At 44.9% G+C, this 20,865-nt stretch overlaps 1 long non-coding RNA gene across 3 annotated transcripts in view; it reads left to right on the top strand.

Moving 5' to 3' along the window:
- Positions 1 to 20,865, top strand: part of LOC128334506 (uncharacterized) — a 317,003-nt gene that overhangs the window by 182,912 nt on the left and 113,226 nt on the right. For all 3 annotated transcript variants that reach the window (XR_008311296.1, XR_008311297.1, XR_008311298.1), the window contains exon 3: positions 18,718 to 18,804. This is a non-coding gene — a long non-coding RNA (uncharacterized LOC128334506). The remainder of the gene's footprint in view (positions 1 to 18,717; positions 18,805 to 20,865) is intronic.

Below are 20,865 nucleotides of genomic sequence, written 5' to 3' on the forward strand. Positions count from 1 at the left end.
ATCTATACAATGCATTTGAAGGGCCTGCATCCAGGTTCACATTTTAAATGAACACAGCTACAGCCATCCACACAAACACATGTACGAGTTTATAGACATCGGTGCACTTGAAAAGCACAATGTCTGAATCGGGCTAAGGTCATGTGATCAGCCCGCACCAAGGTGGCTGTAAAGTTCATGCTCACATACGGAAGCAGCCCAGGGTATTGTAGCACCTGAGCTGAGGTGCCAAATGCTGCTCTGCACTCCAACCCTGGTGGGGGGCAGCCCTTTTCAAAATGGACCCTTGCAAGTTTTGCAAGTGGTGTAGGGAACAGGCTTGCCAGCACCCGCCTCTTCCTTCCAAGAACTGTGGGGAGCGGCACTCTTAGTCAAGCTTGCCAGGGTCATAGGAACATAGGAAGCTGCCATATACTGAGTCAGACCATTAGTCCATTGAGCTCAGTATTGTCTACACAGCGTTTTCTCCAAGGTTGCAGGCAAGAAGAGCCAGGGGTGGGCAACTTTGGCCCTCCAGCTGTTGCAGAACTACAACTCCCACCACCCCCAGCCACAATAAATTGTGGCTGGGGATGATGGGAGTTGTATCTCGATAACAGCTGGAGGGCCAAGGTTGCCGCCCCTGAACTAGGAGGACCAAGAGCGTGATTTAGCTTCCTACATGATCCATCTATCTGAACAGAACCCAGGGTGTGATGCAACATAATGGATTTAAAGCTAATAACGAACCACGTGAAAATTACTGGGAGCATCTTTGGAAGCTTGACACTTAACTTGTTTGCTTGCCCTGTTGCAGATAGCATGAAAAATTTGTGTCAAAGATATTGCTCTTGCAGAGAAGAATAAAATCGGCCCACACCACTTGCTGCAGTAAAACCTGGGCTTTCAAACCCCGCATCCAATGAACTGCCACCTCCTTGTTTGCCTCTCTTGTTTGTCTTCCACATGGAACAATGACCCCTCGTAAGGCGCTGCTTTCTTCCTTTCCGAAGGGTTACTCTCTTGCCTCGATTCCTCCCCTGATTATCTTGAAGCCTGTCAAACTGGGGAGCTCTCCCCTCCTCTGCTCTTTCTTCCTAATAGACAAGAAACAGTCCAGTCAATAATATTTTACTTGTCTTCCCACTGCGTCTCTTCCTCCGATCAGTTTACGCGGGCCTGACTGCAGAAAGTCAGAAGGGAGGTTAAGATCTGAAAGTTCAGCCAAATGTTATCAGCCGCGGAGATGTTGCTAAGGGAAAGGCCTTGCCGAAACCCCCCCATGCCCGAAAGCCAATAATAGCTGCATATAACTGATAACATCAACAGCTGTCAAAGATCCAGGCATTTGTGGTTCATCTGTAAACTCAAACACCTGTATTCAGTCAAGCTTTGATTGTTATCCTCTCTTTTTCTGTCATTCCGATTCGTTCCTTGAAGGTCCTGCCAGGATATTCTAAGCTGCTACTTGATTTATCAAGTGAAAGGGCCTCGTGAAGGCTCGGTGTGGTTTGGAGGGAGGGAAAAAAATTTGACAGAGGCTTTCATTCATAGGGTGATAAGTTCCATCGACGTTCCTATTGACAGCTTCCTTTGCATTACGTTTCATTCCCGGGAAGTAAAAAGTTCAGCTCTTTGGAAGGAAGAGTTAAAAGTACTTTGAGAGTTCCCAACATGTGTCACTTTAAAGAACATTATGTACTTGTTTAAGATTTTTTTGGGGGGAGTGGGTGGGTGGGTGGGTGATGAATTAGATCAAAGTAACTAATAAACATTCTGCTTGAAAGCTCTTCAGAACACAGTATATATATGTTTGAGATATTTAAAGATAGAGTTTCAAGGATCAAACTGTAAAATAAACCAACGTATCTTCACCGGACAGATGATGCTTGCTTGTCCAACTCTCAGAAGTTAATATGGAGATCAAAAAGGAGAGATCCTTCTGTCTTTTATTAGTTTGTCAGAAGGGAAGTGGTGGTATGGCGTGGAGATACAACTATCATATAACTTTCCTATTATTCTGCCTTCCAGAACTGTGGATTATGTGCTATTGCCAAGGGAGTAACTAACTCTGTGGTTGGCGGGGGTGGGTGGGATTTTGTCCAGTGAAAGCAACATGGGGGCCTTGATTAGAACATAAGAACATAAGAACAGCCCTGCTGGATCAGGCCCAAGGCCCATCTAGTCCAACATCCTGTTTCGCACAGTGGCCCACCAGATGCCGCTGGAAGCCACAGACAGGAGTTGAGGGCGTGCCCTCTCTCCTGCCATTACTCCCCTGCAACTGGTACTCAGAGGTAGTAAACCAGTTAAGTCAGGGATTCTTAACTGGGGGCTCATGGACCCCCTGGGGGTCCATGGGGTTGGTCCAGCTGGTCCGTGGGAAACTTTGCTGCACTGAATTTAATTTTCCCTCATGAGCCAGAATAAAGTTCTAGAAAGTACTTATAAGTTAGTACTGAGTACTCTGCTGCCCAATTGGTACTGGCAGTTAATGAAAATATATTGTATATAATGAACATATATTATATATTATAACCGTCCAAGCTGGTGGCCATCACCACATCCCATGGCAAATAATTCCATAGATTAATTATACGCTAGGCCAACCATTGAACATCTCCAGGCAGTGTGGAAAATACCTTTGTCTGAAACCCTGGAGAGCTCAGTGTAGATCAGGGCTGCTGAATTTCAGCCCTCCTGCAAATGTTGGCCTACAATTGTTGGCCTAGCATATAATTAATCTATGGAATTCCTTGCCCTGGGATGTGGTGATGGTCACCAGCTTGGATGGTTTTAAAAGGGGCTTAGACAAATTCATGTAGGAAAGGTCTGTCAATGGCTACTAGTCTGGTGGCTATAGGCTACCTCCTGGTTCTCAGGCAGGGTGCCTCCGAATACCAGTTTCAGGGGAGTAGCAGCAGGAGAGAGGGCATGCCCTCACTTCTTGCCTCTGGGCTTTGCAGAGGCATCTGGTGGGCCACTGTGTGAAACAGGATGCTGGACTAGATAGGCCTTGGGCCTAATCCAGCAGGGCTGTTCTTATGTTCTTAATTCCCATAATCCTTGGCTATTGGCTACTTTCACTTGGGATTATGGGAGTTGTAGTTCAAAAACAGATGGGGGACCTTTAGTTGAGCAGGTCTGGTGTAGACCAGTGGTTCCCAACCTGGCGTACTCCATAAGAACTTAAGTTGTGCAGCCCTGAGATAAAACGACATCTAGACCCCAGCTCATAACTGGTTATTCAACATTCCCCTCCTTCAGAGCTGGAACCTGGGTCACAGAGACTATCCATCCAGTAAGCCACACTGTCCTTGTCATTCAAACATTAAAGAGTATTAATTAGGCTGCAGTGTTTCATTGCTTAATTGTGATATGGCATTGTCTTTGATGAAAGAGGAGCTGCCAAAATAATTTGGCAACAGATGTTTTAATTTTTTTAAAAAATTATTCCAATAGAAGTATTTATCAAAACTGCAGATGACAGGCATCATCTTAGGAAGATAGGAGCCTGCCTTGTACCTAGTCAGACCCTTGGTCCATCTAGTTCAGCATTGTCTACACCAGGCCTGCTCAACTCCTGCAGATGCTGTCCTACAACTCCCCTAATTCCTGGCTATTGGCCACTGTGGTTTGGGATTATGGGAGTTGTAGTAAAAAAACAGCTGGGTGGCCAAAGTTGAGTAGGCCTGATCTACACTGACTGGCAGTGGCTCTCCAAGGCTTCAGGCAGGAGCCTTACACAGCCCTACCTGGAGATGCTGCCAGGGACTGAACCTGGGACCTTCTGCAGGCAAAGCAGATGTTCTCCCACTGAGCTGAGGGCAGGGGTGGAGCTATAATTGGGAAGAGAACCCAAACTGCCCTGCCCTACCCTGCCGCCTGGCTTGCCCCTCCCCACTGAGCTCTGGCTGCAGGGGCATAGCAAAGTTGGAGTGGGCCCAGAGACAAGATTTTAAAATGCTCCCCCGCCCCCGCCGAAGCTCAGCTCATGAGGTAAAGAAATCTTAAATGAGGCTGAATAGTGGTAACAAAAAGCATCTATCTATCTATCTATCTATCTATCTATCTATCTATCTATCTATCTATCTATCTATCTATCTATCTATCTATACCACAATAGAACATCATCCAAAATAATTTTTAAACAGGTTTTGTAAATTGTGGACGATGCAAGTCATTGAATGGTCCTAGAGAAAGACATGCTGTTCTGGTAGCTCCAGGTCTTCACACTCATATCAATTTCAGAGGATGAATATAACTGAAGGAAGCCAGGGCAGGTGCGTGGCTGGGGGAGTCAGTCATGTGACTTGCCTCTGGGGGGGGCAAGGCAGTGGGCCCCCAGACAACTGTCTCCCCTTGCCCTATTATAGTTACGCCCCTATCTGGCTGGCCTCATTCCCAGCCAGCTTCATTTTCAGCTGGGAGTTTTCTTCATTATCCCAGATCATGAAGAACACACCCAGTCGGTGACAAAGGCAGCTGGGAAATGAGCTCTGGAAGGCCACTTGGGGCCTTCTGGTTTCTGGCCACCTCCCCTGCATGTGATGTCATCCACAGAGGGCACGAGACTCCCCTAGCTACTGTACTTGCTGTCCAAGGCGCCACCCCCACCTTTGAAGAGGCATTTTCTCCAGTTGCATGAGAGAAAGGGGAATACCCCTTCTTAGATAATGTTTGCCTCGAGAGACGCATGCACCACCCAAGAACAAATGGGATATACTCATTCTGTAGAACACTAATCTTTCTTATATGCAGATGCAGATGTCATCACATTGACTAAACCTTATATGATGAATCCGTTAAGATTTGGGTTGGCAGCCCTCCTATCCATATGTTACTTCTTGACAGTGCTTTCATGTATGAAGCCTTTGTGATTGGTCTATCCAGCGGACTCACCAGCTCTGCATAAGTGGATACTTTAAATATTTTCACTCTGTGGGAGCGTTTGGATGTGGCAGTATAAACACAGTTGTGTGTGTTTTCCTCCCTGGGTCCTTTTTAGTGATGGGACTGTTTCTTCTGTCATGTTTGCCAAATCTACTAATGCAGGGTCACTTTTTCCATTTCTGTTTTCCTTCTTGATTCCTGGGGGGAAGAGTGTAGTGGTAGACCTTCCCTGCTGGCGTTTTTCAGTCCTAATGCTGATCTCATAGTGATGAGTCAGTAGTTTTGTCATTTCTCACGGCTGCTGGATTTGGCCATCTAGACAGCCTAGCATGTGAAGTCGTTCATACATAGTTTCAAAACGCAGCATCTCTGCTGTTTCCTTCCCTTTCCTGGGGATGAGTGTGAAAGGAAATATGTAGAATGCACATTTTAAGAAAAGCTTCCTTCAATAGGATTAAAAAGAGAGGAGAAATAAAAGCATTAGTTTTAGTTGAGGAATCCAGATGTCATGGGAAGTTGGCAGTCTTTCTTATGTAATTAAAACATTTATACCCTGCCCCTCCAGTACACTATGGCTTGGGAAGGCTCACAAAATCAATAAATTCAGGTATAATATAAAAACCCAATGAAACTAAGAAAATTAATAGAAATCAATTAAAAACAAGACCCCATTAAAATCAGCTTTAAAATTACAAGTTAAAAAGTTCAAACTCACCAGATATACAATGCAGATAAAATAGTAAAATTCCTCTCTAAAGAGATGGATCTTGAGCTGTTTCTTAAGGACCCTGAGGGAGGGTGCATGGTGGAGAGCTTCCAGGAGGGTATTCCAAAAACCAAGGGGCCACAGCCAAAAAGGCCCTGTCTTTAGGCTCCATCAACCAGATCTCTGTTAGTGGTGGGGCCTGAGCAGGGCCTGAGATACCATATGAAGGGCCCTGGCAGATTTGTATGGGTGGATGTTGTGGTCCAACAGATACCCCAGCTCTTTAAATCTAGATTGGAGTTTTCCTTTGCTGGAGGGAATCCTCCTGGAAGGATTCCATTTTACATGTTTTCTTTGCTGACCTTGAGCGAGCTTCTTTATTGGAAACCTGGTGCCGCTTTTGGGTGGTGATCCAGCTGGGCTGCTGTCATGTTCTCAGGGAAAGGGTGGGAAACTAAACATCTCTAGCCTCTCAGATCTCTAATAACTGAGCTTCTATTTTCAGAGGTTGTCTATCTACCACACAGCAGGATCATGATGGGTTGGTTCTCTGCCTCATGCTTTGGTAATGCAAGTCCACATAACACAGCCATGGGCATAAACCAATGGAAAGGAAGGAGTGGAATTACACCCACAAGTCTCACCCTGACATCTATGCATTAGGAACATGGGAAGCTGCCTTCTACCGAGTCAGGCCATTGGTCCATCTCACTCAGGATTGTCAACACTGACTGGCAGCAGCTCTCCAAGGATTCAGGCAGGAGTCTCTCTCAGCCCTAGCTGGAAATGCAATGGGTTGAACCTTGGACCTTCTGCATGCAAAGCAGATGATCTAGCACTGAGGTGTGGCACCTATGCTCATACAATTGTTTGTCTAATTGTGTTCAGTTTTGTCCTTTGTCAAGTTGGTTTACAACAAAAGTAAGACAAATTAAAACACTGAAAACAATTTAAAGCCACAATTCAAGTTAAAATGTTTGGGAGAGTAAATGCGTCTTGAGAGTCTTTTTAAAAGCTGTAGGATATGGGGAGGATCTTATTTCAGCAGGGAGCGCATTCCAAAGCCTTGGGGCAGCAACAGAGAAGGCCTGTCCCTGTGTAGCCACTGGACGAGCTGGTGGCAACTGCAGATGGACCTCTTCGGATCATCTCAATGGGCAGTGGGGCTCATAGCTCATAGGCATTGAAGTCTTTCACTCAACTGGGGTGTCAGGTGGGCAGTGGGGGAGGTGGGTTAGCAGGTAAGGTTGGTCAGCATGTAGCTCTGGACGCCGGGATGACGTGTCCTGTCCGCTGGGGATCCCACAATGCACTGCCCAACATGCACAATGTATTTGGGGATTCCCTCAGGAGATGGGCGTTCCAGGCACCCATCTCTGTGTCCGCTGGGGCTAAACATATGAACGATCCCAACGCCCTTGAGCCCTTAACCCTGGATAAGAGCCAAGTTTTAAAATGGGGCTAGGTGGCTCCACCCCACCAGGATTGGGCACGATCCCAGCGGTTCTTATGTACAGCCTAACCCAGGCCGGGCTTCCCTAGCCTGGGTTAGGCTGTGTGTGAGAACAGCTTCATTATCTTAAATACTCTGGGTCTAAGCTGTTTAGGGCTTTATAGGTTAAAGCCAACACCTTGTATTTTGTGTGGAAACATACTGGTAGCCAGTGTAGTTCTTTTAATATAGGAGTGATATGGTCTCTTCGAGATGATCTGGAGACCAATCTAGCTGCCGCAAATATCCATGTCTTAAATATCCATAGACATGGATATTTCACATCTCATGAACAGGGCTAGTGTCTGACTAGACAGCCCTGAATGGCTTGGGTCCAGAAGATTGACGAGAGTGCTTTCTTCTTCATGAACCCTGCCACCTATTAAGATTATTGGGGGAGATTCAGCTGTGGTTGCCACCATCATATTTGGTGGCAACTTGGAATCGGGCTTTCACTAAGGCTGCCTCACGACTCTGGAATGCATTCCCAATAAAATAAAACCGCCATTTTTGGAAGGGCGGTATAGAAATCGAATGAATGAATGAATGAATGAATGAATGAATAAATAAATAAATAAAATAAAACCAGAGCCTCCCCATCTCAGCTGAAGATGTACCTTTTCAATCAGGCCTTTGAGTTAACAAGTGTTTTACATGTATATGGAGATTCTAAATTGTTTTAATCATTTTAATGTTTTATTATTGTTGGCTGTTTTAAATTGGTTTAGTGTGTAAATATCCCAAAGAGGTGTATATAGGGCAGTATAAAAATAGATAGACAGACAGATAGAGACAGACAGACAGACATTTTGTCTCATCCAAAAGGGAAATTATCTTGTTTTTAACCCTTTTCAAAACACTCCCTTCATTTACTGAATGTGAGAATTCTGTGACCACACACCTGATGCTATACCTGTTGAGCACATCCAAACATTTGGAGTTCATGAGAAAGGGACTATGCCTGTACACACTGTGGCCTTTTAGGTTAATCCATTCCTTGATCCAGGCCAGCTTTTGAATGGGGCTTGAGTTACTTGTCCAGTCCTGGAGTAGAGGCGGGGCTAACAAAAGCAGCCAGCTACAAGAGCAGAGGAGCACCTTGGTAATTTTGGAGCCTGGACCTACAGGCATGGGCCAAACACTCTTTCCCTCCTTCAGCAAACACAGGGAGTGTTTTAGGGAATGAGAGCTCTCATGTACAGCAACACTGGAGCATTGCCTCTGTGCAGGGGATGTTAGCAATGATTCTGCCATTACGTTTAAAAATCAAGGCCAAGACGGGAGGGGAGCAGCAGCATTTTGTTGTACTTCTCGTTTTTATTGCACACTGTACGTCTGCGAGACACAAGTGCCTGTATCCGCCTAATAAACGCAGCCATCAGAAACATAACTTTTTATATTTATAATTGAAATTGTAAATTAGGGTGTAAAGGGAGAGCAGGCGTTCTTCTTTTGTCTGGAATGAAATCATTGGGCGCCTCTTCTGCGACCGTTAATCTGTGCAGTTGGCTACTGTTGTTTAACACAGGGGGTGTGATTTGTAAGCGTGCGGCTCACTTAGACAAATAGCCTGGATTTGGCATTTGTACAAAATGTGTCAGCTGCCCTGTACCATCTTATGTGTTTAACTATTACAGGGACACTTTAGTTTGCCCACCCTAAATTGAGTTAGGAAGCTCAAACCATTGGTCCATCTAGCTCACTACTGTCTCCACAGACTGGCAGCGACTCTCTGTTCCCAGCTGTATCTGGGATGCTAGGGACTGAATGTGGGATCTTTAACAGGCAAGCAGATGGGCTATGGCCCTATCCCCTGGGAGGACTATCTTACACTGACTGGCAGCAATGCATTACCTACACTGACTGGCAGTGGCTCTCCAAGGTTTCAGGCAGGAGTCTTTCCTAGCCCTACCTAGAGATGGCAGAGATTGAATGTGGGAGCAGATGCTCTTCCACTGAGCTGTGGCCCCATCCCCTAAGGGGAATCTCTTACAGTGCTCACATGTAGTCACCCATCCAAATGCATGCAGGGCAGAGCCTGCTTAGCAAAGGAGACAATTCATGCTTGCTACAAGACCAGCTCTCCTTCCCAAAGATTGCTGCATGCCACACATCTGAAGGATCAGGATGGTAATTCCCAAACTTTGTGCCAGGGCATGAGAGAACTGCTAGAGTGCTGGAAGAGAGAAATAAATCAAACTAGCTGGCCCAGGTGCAGAGCATCTGTACCTCTAGTTCTCCCCCCTCCTTCCCCCTCCGTCTCAGATCTCCCCCCATTCTCAGCCCCCTTGACCACCGCCACTTTTTCTTCTGCCACCAATGTTTCCCCCACCACCGTTTTCTCCCCCCTGCCACCACTTTCTCCCCTTGCCACAATTCCCTCCTGGCCGTCACCGCTGTTTTCTCCCCACTGTTGCCATTTTCTTCCCCACACTGCTGCCATTTCCTTTCCCCTCTGCCTGCATGCCTGTCCACTGCCGCTTTCTTCTCCCCCTCCTGGCAGCTCACTTGCGAACTCTCGTGAGAGCTGCCACACATGGGATTAGCGACAGGTACGTCTTAGCGAAATATACAGATAAGCAAAATGCTGGAAGCCAAACCTTTACAGACTCTTGGAAGCTCTGGGTCTCAGCTGCTGGACAGACTGGATGTTGATGTGCCTGTTGGTGGACACAATGCATCTTGGCTCAACCAGAAAGCCCCTTAAAAAAGGTTTCCTGGCAGCGAGGATGGAATCCAGTAAATGCAGGATGGAACTCAATTTGTGTTTGGGCTCTAACTGGACAAAATTTATGTTACTAGCTTTGACTGCAACAGTTTGCTCAACCATGACTTGAATGTGGCCCATAGTTTGCTTCTAAATTCCTGCCCCTTTAATGAAGGGAAACTACATTTGGGGCTTTTTAGAATCAAGGCATAATAGAGGTGTATAACATTAGGCACAGTGCGGATAAAGTGGATGGAGAGAGGTTTTTCTCTCTGTCTCACAGTATTAGAACCCGGAGTCATCCATTGAAGTCAATGCTGGGAGATTCAGGACAGACAAAAGGAAGTCCTTCTTTACGCAACTATGGCATCTGCTGTCATCCGATGTGGTGTTGGCCGCCAGTCTAGAGAGTTTTTAAAAAATGCATGGAGGATAGGGCTATCAATGGCTACTAGCTTTGGAAGCTATACACTTCCATCAAGATCAGAGGGGGCATGCCCGTGAACACCAGGTGCAAGGAAGCACCAAGGGAAAGAGTGGTTTCCCTCTTCCTCCCAATTGTAGGGTTCCCAAATGTGCCTAGTTGGCTGCTGAATGAGGCAGGATACTGGGTTAGATGGACCTTGGAACATAGGAAGCTGCCATATACTGTGTCAGTCCATTGGTCTGTCAAGCTCACTATTGTCTGCACAGACTGGCAGCCGCTTCTCTAAGGTTACAGGCCGGAATCTCTCTCAGCCTGATCTTGGCGATGCCAGGGAAGGAACTTGGAAGCTAGATGCTCTTCCCAGAGCAACTCCATCCCCTGAGGGGAATATCTTACAGCACTCACACATGTAGTTTCCCATTTGTATGTAACCAAGGCGGACTGTACTTAGCTAAGGGGACAGGTCATGCTTGCTACCACAAGACCAGCTCTCTTCCCAAGACCTTGGCCTGATCCAGCAGGGCTTTGCTGATGTTCTTCTGAAGGCACAGCTGCTTTTCCACAGATTAGATAGTCATGTAGCCTGTACATTGGGGAGCAAAAGAAATCACAGTTAGATAGGGGTGTGTGTCTGTATAAAAATAAAATGTATATGTGTGTATGAATAAAAAAATTCTTGGATGGCAAAGCAACGTAGTTGTCCTGTCTGACATCATGCTAAGAGTGTGAATGTGATTTGTTTGGTAATTAATAGCATTTAAGTTCCAGCTTAGTCAGGTTTGATTAAGCAAACATTAAATTAATTCAATCTGTGAACACTTAGTCTGTAAGGACTATTGAGGGGAGAATGCATTTGGATGGACAAAGGGATGCATCTTCATTGGATTGCTAGCCACCTCTGAGTAGTTAACGGTCAGATCAATACAGCTCCTAGAGCTATAATAAAATGCCTTCGACAAGCTCATCTGTGGCTGGGAACACAGTATACACATTGATTTCCTGGCCTGATATAACCCATTTACCTATTCAGTTAGTCCGTTAAGGAAGGTGTAAAGCTACCAACGCCCAGGGGACCAATGATGCCTGTAAGTAGGTTAGCAAATACTTGACAATGTCTTAATCTGTGTTAGAGTTACTACTTCAAGGGAAATACATTTCTTAAAAAGAGGGGTGCTGGGTCTATGATTTCAGAACTGGAAGGAAAAATGTCGGGGATGTGATTTTGCAACATTGTCCTCTTCTGGGAATGCAGTCATGACTTAGGTGCAGATGTGTTCTACTGCAGGGGGTGAGCAGAAGGTAGATGGGTTCTACCAGTAGATCGATGGATGATTTGTGGTAGATAGGGGAGGGAGCTATAACTCAGAGCTTGAGCACATGCTTTGCATACAAAAGGCCCAGGTTTGATCCCTGGCATCACCAGGTAGGGTGATGCCAGACAGACCCCGGCCTGAGATCCTGTAGAACATAAGAACAGCCCTGCTGGATCAGGCTCAAGACCCATCTAGTCTAGCATCCAGCATCCTGTTTCAACCAGATGCCTTTTAGAAGCCCACAAACAAGAGGTGAGGGTATGCCCCCTCCTGCTGTTTCTCCCTTGCAACTGGTATTTAGAGGCATATTGCCTCCAAGGTTGGAGGTGGCCTATAGCCCCCCTCAGATTAAGAGCCATTGATAGACCTATCCTCCATAAAGATAATGCAGTCACATCAAGACAGAACAGCATTCAGAAGGGTGTCTGCTTGGCTTACCATACTAATATCTAAGATACTGGGATCTGAAGTCGGGAGGATTGGATATTGCTCCCAAAAGAACATAACAGCCCTGCTGGGTCAGGCCTAAAGTCTATCTAGTCCAGCATCTTGTTTCACACAGTGGCCCACCAGATGTCCCTGAGAAGCCCAAAGGCAAGAGGTGAGGGCGTGTCCTCTCTCCTGCTGTAGTAGCCATTGATAGACCATTGATAGACCCTTGATAGAGTTGCTGCCAGTCAGTGCAGACAACTGTTAGAAGTTGTCTGATTCACTACAAGTCTGAGTCATTGACCTAGGTCCATTGACTCTTTATATTAGGGCTACATAACTTAGGCCCTTCAGCTGTTTTTGAACAACAGCTCCCAGCATCCCCAGCCACAGTGGCCAATAGTTGGTTATGATGGGAGCTGTAGTCCAAAATCTGTAGGAGGGCTGAAGTTGTGCAGCCCTGCTTTATATGATGTATTCATTTACCATAAAGGGAGCCAGCGTGGTGTAGTGTTTAGAGTGCTGGACTAGGACCGGGAGACCTGAGTTCAAATCCCCATTCAGCCATGAGACTCGCTGGGTGACTCTGGGCCAGTCACTTCTCTCTCAGCCTAACCTACTTCACAGGGTTGTTGTGAGGAGAAACCTAAGTATGTAGTACACCGCTCTGGGCTCCTTGGAGGAAGAGTGGGATATAAAGGCAAAATAAATGCAAATAATAATAATCACTGGTGCTCTAGGGCAGGGATTCTCAATGTTGGGTCCCCAGATGTTATTGGACTTCAACTCCCACAATCCCCAACCAAAGGCCACTGGGGCTGGGGATTATGGGAGCTGAAGCCCAAGAACATCTGGGGACCCAACGTTGAGAACCCGTGCTCTAGGGGTTAAAGATATTCCAGAAATTCTATCTGTCTATCTATCTATCTGCTTACTTACTTATTTAGTGCATTTTTGTACAGCACCATGTACATATCTCTGGATAATTTACAATTTTAAAAGACAAATAATATCCCCATATAGCTTTTGGGTATTGGTAGACAGGGGAAGGACCATAGCTCAATGGTAGAGCATCTGCCTTGCATGCAGAAGGTCCGAGGTTCGATCCCTGGCAGCATCTCCAGGTAGGGCTGGGAAAACACTGCTGCCTGAAGCCCCGGGGAGCCACTGCTGTTTGGTGTTGATTAGGGCTGCACAGCTTTGACCCTCCTGAAGCTGTTGGACTACAACTCCCATCATCCCTGTCCATTGGCCACTGTGGCTGGAGATGGTGAAAGTTGTAGTACAACAGCTGGAGGGCCAAAGCTTTGCAGCCCTTATGTTGACCACGCTGAGTTGGATGGACCAATGATCTGACTTAGTATAAGTCAACTTCATATTAGGGGACCCCAGTTGTTTTAACAGTTGAAAAGAACAAAAAAATCCCCCATCCGTTAGGCTGATAAGACCTTTAACAGCCTGCCCCATTACTGGTAAAGGGGCATTCTCATTGGATTCCCCTTTACCGGTAGAGCTCCGAATCGGTTCAACTAATGCCGAAACCAAGCTGGGCCAGGTCAGTTCGAATCCAGCCTGGATTCAAACTGAATCAGCCTGGCCGTTTTTGTGCACACCCCTAGTGGATTCTGTCCCCTGCCTTCTCCAAATCAATGCTTTCTAGGCCCTTTGGCTAACCTTTGCCACAGCAACTTGGGAAGACTTGAGTTTCCAGTAACAAGACTGACTTATTACTCTGCCAGCCTTGAAATGCTATATATATATATATATATATATATATATATATATATATATATATATATGACAAGCCCAAACCTTGCCACAATCTGTCATCCCCCTTGCTCCCCCTTCCACTCATTCACTCACTCAGATGACTTTCTTGAACCTGATAGAGCAAGAGGCGATAGAGATGGATATTTAGTTGCAGGGACAGATGAATCAACGTTGCATCGACCGAAGCGTGAGTTGTTGTGGCAGTTTTATTTATTTCTTTATTGCAAGGAGGTTTTTTTCCTCCCACCCCTCAAGCCTCTTGTGGCCATGATGGCCAGAACGCAGAATTGGGAACAGAGAGAAACAGCTTTTGCAGACACTTCTGCAAAATAGGTTTGATGGCAAAGGGGCGAGAAATCGAAAGAAATGTGGAGTTCACTTGAGAACTCTCAACTCCATTTCAATCAAGAGCTACCTTTACCACAAAGGCTAAAAAGTCAGACAGAAACACAGAACTTTATGATCACCTAAAATTAATCTCCAGCTTTACTAATATACAGATGCCCATCTTTCTCCTTAGTTTTTCACTCTGCATTCCAAGAGGTCTGCTTACAACTGGATACAGATCTGAATAATTGCTAAATAGTATTTATTTTTTTTAAAGGGGTGGGAGAGAAAACCACTATTATGGCTTCTTTATCTCTGCAGCCCTTGGTAGAACCTGAACATCCATGTTGTTCTGAGCAGGATCTAATTGAATTACATCTACGTAACATCTTCTGCACACCCTCAGTTCCAAATCACAGACTGTTGGGCTCCAACAGCCTTCTCTCCATCCCTTTCTTGTTTTGTGTACCATCCAACTTAAAAAACATTATGGGGGGAAATGTTTGAGAAAGCCCAAAAAACTAGCTCACTACTTCATGATGTTTCATTTGGTTCTAATCAAGGCATTACACACCTGGGACTTGTAAAACTTTATGTAAGACTGAATGAGGGATGCTTCCAGATTTATCACGTGAATTTATCTGGTTTTGACATTCCGAACTACCTTAGTCCCACATTTTGTTCAACGCAAGTAACAATCTGTGTATGGCGGATGACATCCAGAACAACGAACCTCCCGCAGGAGGATGTTGTACTAGAGCAAAGCTGTAAGAAGAAGCTTGCTGAATCAGGTCCTAGGCCTGTCTAGTCCAGCATCTTGTTTCCTACAGTGGCCCACCAGATGCCTCTGGGAAGCCCACAGGCAAGAGATCCTCTCTCCTGCTGTTGTTCCCTGAAGGCAGCCTATAGCCAAAGCCATCAAGTATAGAAGGCATTGATAACTCCGTCCTCATGCATTCGTCTAAACTCCTTTTAAAGCCATTGAAGCTGGAGGCTATCATCACGTCCCCTGGCTGTGATTAATTATGCACTGTGTGAAAAAGTACTGCCTTTGGTTGGTCCTAAATTTCTCAGCAACCAGTTTCACAAGATGACTTAGTGTTGGGACAAAGGAAGAAAAAAAAATTCTCTTTTTTGGCTGTAAGAATCCCCAAAATGTGTGGCCTATGATTGTGAATTATGCATTCGGGAGGGGGTGCAAAGCTAAATGAAAAAGAGGCATTTTTACTCATTTTCCTAAAAATCACCAGAGCAAATACCTGATGGATCAATTCAGGGGAGGAACTTGAAGTATTTATTGGGACCACGTGAAATAGGTGCAGTGGGCAAAATCTAGAAAGTTGCCTCTCAAAAGGAGAAAGAAAGCATCTTGTTATTTCTCGCTTGTCTGGAAAAGTCTCTGTGTTTGTCCTTTCCCCAGTTCTTCAACGTATTTTTTTTAAAAAATATAAAAATCAAAAGATGTTTCCTTTAGAAGGATGTCTTTATTTCCTCTATGATTTTTACATACCACGCAGCCCCCTCCCTCCTGTGAGTGGGTAGATACTCAAACCATTCAAGGGGAAAGATATATTGAAAAAGAAAGAGCGGTGAAGCTGCTGATAGGTAGTTATTAGATTCAGATAAACTGTAATCTTAAGTCATCTTATGAGCATGCTAATTACACAGTGACATTACCTTCATAGAATGCCTTTGCTTTGTTAACACGCTAGGCAAGGTCCTTTATTAACATGGCAAGAGAGGACTTCCTTTCATTAGATGGTTATGCAAAACTATAATTATACTTGCCTGTAAAAAAAAAATGTTGAAGTTATGAAAAGATTGCTTCTCGAGGGCTTTGTATCTCAGCCTCCTCCCCGATTCAAATCGTTTTCTCTTTCTACAGAGCATGGATGCAGGCACAATTTAAAGAAAGAGATTTGTTTCCAATCTTAGGTTTAGAATTCTGCAATCGCTTCATCTGTCTCCTATGATAATGCTGTTATCGACATTTATTCAGCTTCTTCTTTTTAAAGCATCTTTAGGGTGAGAACTTTAATCAAGATCGTGCTTGATTTTCGGATCTGAAATTTCAGGTCTGAAATTCAGATGTCTGCAGAAGCTAATGAGGGTACAGCCAATGTTGTTAAGATGCAATGGCATTTCATTAGGACAGGAAGCATTTAGTGGGGATAAGAATTTAGAAAAAAGAACCACTTTTGCCCATATGAACATATGAAGCTGCTTTATATTGAGTAATGTAATATATCAGCAAATATATGGGAACTTTTGGTTTAAAAGCGATATATAAATATTAGTCATCGTCGTATTTGTGATTTGGGTCCCATAATGTTGTTGGGCTGCAATTTCCATAATCCACCGCCACCATGGCTGAAGGCTGGGGATTATGGGAGTTGCAGTCCAACAACATCAGGGGACCCAAGTTTGAGAAGCCCTGGTCTACACTAACTGGCCCTCCAAAGTTTCAGACAGATGTTCCTCGACAGATGTTCCTCAGCCCTACCTGGAGATACTAGGGGTTGAACTTGGAACCTTCCTTATTCAAGCAGATGTTCTACCACTGAGCTATGGCCCCATCCCCTAAGGGGAATATCTCACAGTGGACAGCACTCCCATGTAATCACCCTTCCAAATGAAATCTAGGACACATTCTGCTTAGCAAAGGGGGCAATTAATACAGCTCAGTGTATTGTCTACACCAGAGGTGGGTAAACTTGGTCTTCCAGCTGTTGATGAACTACAACTCCCATGATTCCCAGTCACAACTCTCAAGATCCCCAGTCACAATAAGTGATGGGATCCCAAGCTACAAATAGGTTGTGGCTGGGGATGATGGGAGTTGTAGTTCAACAACAGCTCGAGGGCCACAATTGCTAAGTCCTGGTCTACACTGACTGGCAGTGGCTTTCCAAGGTCTCAGGCAGGAGTCTTCCCCAGCCCTACCTGGAGATGCTGCCAGGGACTGAACCCGGGGCCTTCGGCATGCAAAGCAGGTGCTCTACCCCTGAGCTACAATGATTTCCCAACCATTTCCCTGCTGGTATATGGATTGCCCAGGCTCAGGAGGGTTCTACCTTTAGACATGATATTGGCTCAGTTTTCATTATGTTGGAGAATGCCAGCTTTCCTCTTATTACTGCTGGGACATTGACAGGCAATCTGACATGACAGGTTGGAGATCAGACAGTGTTAAGTGGAGCTCAAACTATTTCACACCCTTGACTATTAGACTATAAAATGCTGGAAATCCTCCTAAGAAGGGCCTGTTGCCTTTACCTGGTGTGTCTTTGATTTTTGTGGGCATCTTTCAACAGAGCTGAAATGAATATTTGCAGCCAAGTTCACAATTTCAGTGTAGCCTCTACAAATGCTCTTAATTTAGTTGCAAAGTCTTTTCTGGGAGTTGTGTGTGTGTGTGTGTGTGTGTGTATGTCTTTGCAAAGCCAGTCCTCTCCACCCCTTGCCCCTTCTACGAAATGGAATGGATGACTGAACTGGATGAAATAACCAAATGACACCAGAAGATGAATGTAATGAACACAAAATGTAATTAGATTCAAGCTGTGATTTGGAGATGCTATCTGTGAGGGCTGCTTGGCTCTAGCGTTATTACCGAAGACCAACGTTTTGAATGCCTCACCATCAAGGAGCTACGTGTGGGCCCAGCTCCTGTACTTTAGAAGTAGGAATTACCGATTTTCTTCCTCTTTTTTTCTCAGCGGACCTGTTGCTTCCTCCTAATTGGCCAAGGATTTTCTAGGACTTCCTGTTTCCTGCTAGAGCAACATGGTTTGCTCCTCCATGGGCTGCTTCCTTTTATCTTGTCCTGTGACTTATGCCTGGAAATGTAACCCACAATCCTGTACTTTTTCCACATTATGTTTATTTTACTTCATTGATTTAAGTCTTCCTTGAATGATTATGGGCGTTTTTAGATGTTACTCTGAAATGGTGTTCGCAAACACGTGGAAAAAGAGTGTGAGTGCATACGTTTCCCCCATCTCCTGCACCGTCACCTAATTGTGCAGGACAGGGCATTCATTTGAAACATTTTTCTCCATGCGTTTTAATGTATTTGAACCATGCATAGAGAGGCGCTTTGGACTAACCCACTCCTGTGATTAGCTGAGCCATGTGAAGGGAGAGACATGTTTGCTGGTGCTCCTACCCCACACACTGAATTGGGCCAATCAAAGAATTGGTATGGAGGTTATTTTTTTCCTTTCTGCATTTGAACCCTCTTGGTTATTGGACTGACTTGATTTTCCATTGTTCTTTTCCTTCTTTTGTGAACATCCAAGGAGCCAGGCAATATGTATTCCATGATAGCAAGATGTTTTGCTCCCTTCTGCAGGTACAGCTGTCTTTGGTTTTGAGGCCACGACAGACAGTTAACTATTCACATGTTATATACATTCACATGTACATATTGTACACAGTGTGTGCATGTATGGATCTGTGCACATGTTCAGTTATTCACATGCTATGTCGAACCTATGTACAGAAGTATACTTCCTATATGTATATGCATTTGAGGAATCTGGACCCAGGCTCATGTTTAAAATGAATGCATGTACAGTCATTCATGCAAAACACAGACATTTGAATGCACGTACAATGTAATGTCTGAATCGGGTTAGGATTCACCCTGCTTTACTGGTTTTCTGTGTACAGGGGATTTCTTCAGATGGAGAGAACAAGAACTAGAAGCCAAAAGCACCCTGAAACTTGCCTTTGGAATGTCAGAAAGGACTGAGGAAGGTATGGATTGCTCATGGAAGGACAACTCCTGGAATAAAGTCTTAGCTAAACAAACATAGGATTACTTTGTATTTAAGGGGGAAGCAGTTATAAAATAGAATGCCAATGGAAGGGCATTCCATGCTCAGTTGTTGCTCCATACTCTGGAGTAGGGATGTGCAAATCGATTCAAATTTGACTCAAATCTGGGTAATTTGAGTGATTCACATTCAAATTGAATCACCCCTTAAAAGGGCAATTTGATTTGAATTTGATTCAAGAGCCACTTGTCCCCTTTAAAAACCAATCAGGCCCCCTGATTCGTTTAAAAAGACACCCAAACAGGGTAAAATTGATTCAAATTTGATTTGGATTTTTGGACTGAATTCGAATCTGATTTGAATTTGAAAAAATAATAATTCAGAATTCATCAAATTTGAAATGAATTAAAAAATGTCTTTCATGCACATCTCTGCTTTGGTGCAGAGACTGAGAAGGACTTGTTGCTCTTAGGAGTCAATGTGGTCTCCAAAAATGATATAATTTGAAGCAGGCCTGTCTCAGATGATGATAATCCTCAGAGATGTTCAGTTGGAAACAGGTACTTTCTGATCTACTTAGGACTCTAGCCTATGTAGGACTTTGTAGGTCAAAGCCAGAATCTTGAGTTGAGTTCTCCTAGAGTCTAAATGTAAATGGAATTCACTACCACAATATGTGGAGGTGGGCACTTTCTTAGCTATTTAAAATAGCTTTTCTAAAAATATATATAAGGCTATTTAATGGAGGATAGGTATGTCAACAGCTAGTAGCCATGATACCAAATGGAACGTATGAAGCTGCCCTATATGGAGCCAGCTTATTGGAGCATCTACTCAATATTGTCTACACTGACTGGCAGATGCTGTCCAAGGTTTTAGGCAGGAGCTTTTCCCAACCCTACCTGGAAGTGCAAGGGATTGAATTTGGGACCTTCTGCATGCAAAGCAGATACTCTGCCACTGAGCTACGACCCCATCCCTGATGGAGTCTCCATGTATGCAGGCAGCAGATGCTGGGGATAAACAGGGGAAGACCATTCTCACCCTGCTTGTGCACACCCAATACATTCATTGCCTTTTGCTGGGCTGTACTGTTGGTCCATTTACTCTGAGTCCTCAAGGCAATTCTTAATTTCTTATAAATGTCTGCAAGTGTGACAGGGAGGAAATCTGGCCTTGTGGCAGCAGGCAGGCATTGTCCCCTTTGATGAGCAGGGTCTGCCCTGGTTTGCATTTGAATGGGAGACTACATGTGTGAGAACTGCAAGATATTCCCCTTAGGGCAGGGCTGCTCAACTTCAGCCCCCCTGCAGATGTTGGCCTCCCATAACCCCTGGCTACTGGCCACCATGACTGGGGATGATGGGAACTGTAGTCCAAAAACAGCTGGTGGTCAGGCAGAGTTAAGCAGGTCTGTTTTAGGGGAAGAGGCTGCTCTGGGAAGAGCACCTGCATGCTTGCATGCAGAAGGTTCCCAGTTCTCTCCCTGGCATCTCCAAGATGGGGCTGAGAGAGAGTCCTGCCTGCAACCTTGGAGAAGCTGCTGCCAGTCTGGGTAGACAATACTGAACTAGATGGATTAATGGTCTGACTCAGTAGAAGGCAGCTTTCTATGTTCCTATCTAAGCCTCTGCCAGTCTGTGTAGACAATACTGAGCTAGATGGATCAGTGAGCTGAGCTAGATGGAGCAGTCTAAGGAAGCTTCCTATGTTCCTATGACTCTTGGATGCAGTACTGACAAAAAAAGTCCTGACCCACCTCTATTCTTATTTAAAGTTATTCTTGAAGATCTCACAGCAGATGGAAAGGAGATTTGGACTATGCTCATACCATTTTTGCATGCAGTGCAGGCATGGCAGACAGCAAAGTGTGGAAGTCTTTTCATGATTACTGTAAAACACCAAAGAAACAAAAATTAACTGCTGGAGAAGAATATGTGGCACATGATTTTGTTACAGAGAAAGCAGCCGAGTATGAAATGACAAGAAGAGAAGTCAGTGGAGAGTGGGGAAGTGATGGAGGGTTAGCAGAAGTGAGAAA

The sequence above is a fragment of the Hemicordylus capensis genome, chromosome 9 (assembly GCF_027244095.1).
Source record: "Hemicordylus capensis ecotype Gifberg chromosome 9, rHemCap1.1.pri, whole genome shotgun sequence".
Classification (NCBI taxonomy): Eukaryota; Metazoa; Chordata; class Lepidosauria; order Squamata; family Cordylidae; genus Hemicordylus; species Hemicordylus capensis.